At 36.7% G+C, this 4,901-nt stretch overlaps 2 non-coding genes across 2 annotated transcripts; both read right to left on the reverse strand.

Annotated features, from left to right (window-relative positions):
• Positions 1–288: 288 nt before the first annotated feature.
• LOC112739701 (small nucleolar RNA snoR8a) lies at positions 289–379 on the reverse strand. Its single transcript, XR_003170639.1, has one exon. It is a non-coding gene; the product is annotated as a small nucleolar RNA snoR8a (small nucleolar RNA).
• A 112-nt stretch (positions 380–491) lies between these two features.
• On the reverse strand, positions 492–596 carry LOC112739687 (small nucleolar RNA R32/R81/Z41). Its single transcript, XR_003170624.1, has one exon. It is a non-coding gene; the product is annotated as a small nucleolar RNA R32/R81/Z41 (small nucleolar RNA).
• Between the last annotated feature and the right edge of the window lie 4,305 nt (positions 597–4,901).

Below are 4,901 nucleotides of genomic sequence, written 5' to 3' on the forward strand. Positions count from 1 at the left end.
ATCTAACCATATTCCTCAACATAAATATCAAATCAATTAACCTAATCAACAAATTCATGTTAATATCAACGGAATTAAACAAATGATGATAACACTAACATATTGTGGTGTGCGTAACCCCGGCCTCAATGAATTTGGGAAAGGGCTTTAAACACCACATTATCAATTTGAGGAGTTGTCTATACACAAAGCAATTACCACATCAAAAGTACTGCTTTGCAAATAAAAAGACTTCAACTCCCTTAAAATAAATTCAATGCATCATAGAGTTGATATAATAAAGGGACTTGTGCTCATATTCTATGGGTGTAAACGTGTCTCTCATGCCATGACAATAGCATTCAGAACGAGGAATTATTTTTATAATCATCGCAACAAACCCCCTTTTTTTGTTTTCTACTACCACTCGTGCGATTCAAAAATCAGTTATCGGAATTTCATAGACGAAAACAACAAAAACAAATGTAATAAGGTGACTAGAACTAATGGGAAGAGGAATCAGAAAGAACGTAGCGGTAAAATTTCTGATCATATCAAATAAATGAAATATTTGATGATCACCCAAATGATATAATTTAGATTCATCATTTTTCGCCTTCCCTCTTCTAACTGTGAGAGTAAAATAAAATTAAGAGACTACTCCAATAACCGCAACCATAACGTCGCGCGATATAAGAAGAAAATAAAGAGGAAGAAAAAAATTCAGACACACTGCAATAAGGAGGAGGTGAGGGAGGAGATGCAAATAAGAGAGACGATGATTTTATAGAAAGAAAATTGTGGCGGCTGAGCGAACAAACCCTAATACGAGTGAATGTATCTCAGCTATTCGGTTAGGGTCGTTGGGGATCCGTAATGGGTTGTTGGGCTGGTCAAAGAGTACTGATGGGCTTTGAAAAGGTCTGCAAAATACGTAACCATCTCGACCCAAAAGAAAAAGAGAAAATGATTAAAAAATAAATAGTGATAGTAGAGTTAGAGCTTTTACTTATTTATTTGATGAATATTTATCAACATGCATTCATGTGAAGATGTTATTTAAGGTAACGTATTATATTGAATATTTTGGTCAAATATATTAACTCATCTAATAATTTTTGGTTATATAAAGTCTCACATATAATTAATGAAGTTGATAATTAAAATTAATAGAGAATTTAATATGTTTAACTAAATTGTTATTTATATAAATTGAGGATTTAAAACACTAAAAAAGTATTTTAAGTGTGAACAATTTTAAAATAAAAAAAAACGTCAAGTTATGACCAAAGAAAGCTCTGCCAGGATTACGAGACAAGTTATAGACTTGGTTGAACGGAGCACTAAAAAAGTTAAAACTAGAGAGCATGTTAATCTCAATGAACCTATCGAGAACATGGAAATTGCTGATCCATGTGAACTTGTGAAGGGGCTTCGCAAGACATAATCAAAGTGACATACAAGGAATCACTTCTCACACTAGCAGGACCTAATTCTCCCGGAGATAACCCGGAAGGTGATCCTATTAATGAAGATGAACCTAATCCTGAGGACCGATGGTACAATGATGCGGATAAGGAAGATCAAGAGGAAAAACCTTTTGACCCATGTCCCAAGATTCCAGTTTCTCAAGAAGAGTTTGAGGATTGGTGCAAGCCGTGGAAAACTGAGGGAGGTGCGTATAATGGATTAGTGGTGATCCTTGCCTAGTTGATAATGGATCTCGTTTTAATGCATTGCATGAGGGAGGTGCGTTAATCATGCATGATAGTGAATTGCATGGGAATGAGGAATCTATAGAGGCCACTAATGCTAGGCTTGATATTTTCAAGGCCCGTAAAGAAAAAGAAATAGAACAACCCATCCAAAAGAAAGTACTAAGGCATGGTGCGGGCAAGAATCCTCAACAAGAAAAAAAATCTCTCTTCACTAAAACTGGGCCTAATTAGAATGTTAGAGGGACCAAACCCAACCCAATAGTAATTGGGAAGCCATCCTCCTTAACCGTAGCAACAATTAAGGTCACACCCACCTCTCCCCCCAAAAAGAAAAATCTGGACACGGAAGCCATGGAAGGAGTAGTCATGGAGTACATGCGCCAAATTGTAAGGGATCAATACGAAGACTTCATTGCAACGAAAGGTGTGAGTTCATCTTTCGGAGATTACGTTGTTTGTGATAATCCCATGACTAATCCTCCTTCGTCTCCTTCCTCCATTCCCCGTCTTGAATTAGGGCACAGGCTCAAGACCACTATAGGGATACTACCTAATGTGGCGTTGGCATATTCGGGGGAAGGTAATGTAAGGGCCAGGGAACTTTCCCTTGCACCAGTGAACGAAGCAGCCCAGGCTTCAGCCTTGAATTAGTCACTATTTTTTGTGGCTTCTCTTCTATTTCTTGTTTTTTATGAATATTATAAGTTGGAATTACAGGAGTGCAGGCGGTAGAACTTTTCCGACTTTGATTCGTGACATCAGAAGTAGGGATGGAAAAAGGTCAGGCGGCCTGCCAGGGGCCTGTAGCCTGGCCTATGTTTGGCCTGACCTGTTATAAAATAGGCACAGGCTCAAGCTCTTATAAAAGTCTTATTATGTTAATAGGCCATGCCCAGACTCACTAATTAGCCTTATTGGTCTGTCAGGCCTGTCTGGGCCTGTTAATACATAATTACATATATAAATAATTTTTTATTATTAACAAAATTATGAGATATTTTAAATTTATTATATTTAATTATAAATAGTTTTGTATATTTTAAATACTTTAAAATTTAAATTTTTTTATAAATATTAAATACGTCATATTACATATAAATATATTTATTAAAAAATATTTTTTTTAAATAATATTTTTATTTTTATAAAAAAAATTTATCAGACCTTTTAATAGGCTTCAGGCCAGGCCAGGTTGAATAACAAGCCAAGCTTAGCACTTTAAAAAAAAAAGCCTATAGCAGGCTGCAGGCCAGGCTCATGCCAATTGACTACATGACAGGTCAGGCCTGTTAAGAGCCTGGCCTATTTCCATCCCTAATCAGAAGAGAATATAATGCAAATTTTCTTATTCTCCTAGAGATGCATATTAGTGGTACTAAAGGTGAATCTATCAGGACTAAAATTGGGTTGGATAGTTCCTTCGTGGTGGAGGGGACTGATCATTCGGGTGGAATATGGTGCTTGTGGGACTCTTCTACCTGGAAGGTTGATGTTATTGAGCACAATGGATAAATTGTTCATCTCAAAGTGACTAGTAATAACTATGATTCTTGGTTGCTTTCAGCCGTTTATGGTAGTCCCCAACGACTAACTAGGAGAATTCTCTGGAATAACATTCGCAATTTGTCTGATAGTGTTAATCTTTTTTGGTGTATCTTAGGAGATTTTAATGCTATTTTACATGACTATGAAAGGAAGGGTGGTTTAAGCAGGGTTGAAAGAGGAGCTTGCTCTGATTTCCAAAGCCGTGTCTCTGATTGCGGGCTCGTTGACTTAGGCTTTATGGGTTGGCCTTATATGTGGAGGAGAGGTAATCTTGTTGAAAGACTTGATAGAGGTGTAAGTAATTTGAATTGGCAGCTTGCTTTTTCAGAAGCTATTTTAAAACACTTGCCTATGTTTAAGTCAGATCATTCACCCCTTTGTCTTCAACTTAGTAATGTTGGATCACATAATAGGCAAAGAATGCCTTTTTGTTTTGTTGCTGCTTGGCTCTCTTACCCAGATTTTGAAAACATGGTTAATAATTCTTGAAATATGCAGAACTCTTGGACTGAAGGTATTAATAATTTCAAGAATTCTTTGAAGGATTGGAACAAAAATGTGTTTGGGAATATTTTCAAGCGGAAAAAGACTCTTCTCAGAAGATTTCAGGGTATCGCATCTAGCCTCGAACAGAGCAGAAATGACTTTCTGGAGAATCTTCAAATTGAACTTTGGAGAGACTATGAAAATGTACTTGCTCAAGAGGAGCTGTTGTGGTACCAAAAATCTAGAAGTAAATGGATCGAGTTTGGTGACCGCAACACTAAGTACTTTCACAGCTCCACCATGATAAGAAGAAGGAAGAACAAGGTGACCTCGCTCCTTGACCCAAATTGGAATCTTGTTACTGATAATAATATTTTGAAAAATATGGCTATGATTTTTTTGTTGAATTATACCATGATGCTATGCCTGATATTCCCTTTATTCTTAACAATGCTTTTTCTCATCTTAATTCTAAAGAGTATAATGATATTGGCAGGAATATCTTGGACTCAGAGATTAAAGAAGCCATGTTCCATATGGCCAGCTTTAAAGCCCCTGGAAGGGATGACCTTCAAGCAATTTTCTTTCAAAGCCAATGGGAGAGAGTGGGGACTAATCTATTCTTTCTTGTTCAACAAATCTTTGCCAATCCTGATAGAGTCAAAGAGTTAAATGAAACCCTGATAACCCTCATCCCGAAGACTGATCCGGTCACTAGTCTTAAACAAATGTGCCCGATAAGTCTTTGTAATGTTCCCTATAAAGTCATTACAAAGATCTTAGCTAATCATCTAAGGAGACTAATGAAAAAGTTGGTTGCACCGACCCAATGCAGTTTTGTTCCTAGTAAACAGAGTACTGGTAATATTATCATTTCTCAAGAAATTATCCACTCAATGAGAAATAAGAAGGGCTCTAAAGGTTGGATGAAAATTAAGATTGACATTGAGAAAGCATACGATAGGCTCAAATGAAATTTTATTAAGGATACTCTGACAGGGATTGGACTCCCTAATAATATTATTGATCTTATTTTTTCTTGTATTTCGACTGCCAAGATGAGGGTGTTGTGGAATGGTGAAGAGCTTGATGAATTTTTTTCTACTAGAGGTATTCGGCAGGGTAACCCGATATCACCGTACATCTTCGTCTTGTGTATTGAGCGCTTGTCAC

This window comes from Arachis hypogaea, chromosome 13, assembly GCF_003086295.3.
Source record: "Arachis hypogaea cultivar Tifrunner chromosome 13, arahy.Tifrunner.gnm2.J5K5, whole genome shotgun sequence".
NCBI lineage: Eukaryota > Viridiplantae > Streptophyta > Magnoliopsida > Fabales > Fabaceae > Arachis > Arachis hypogaea.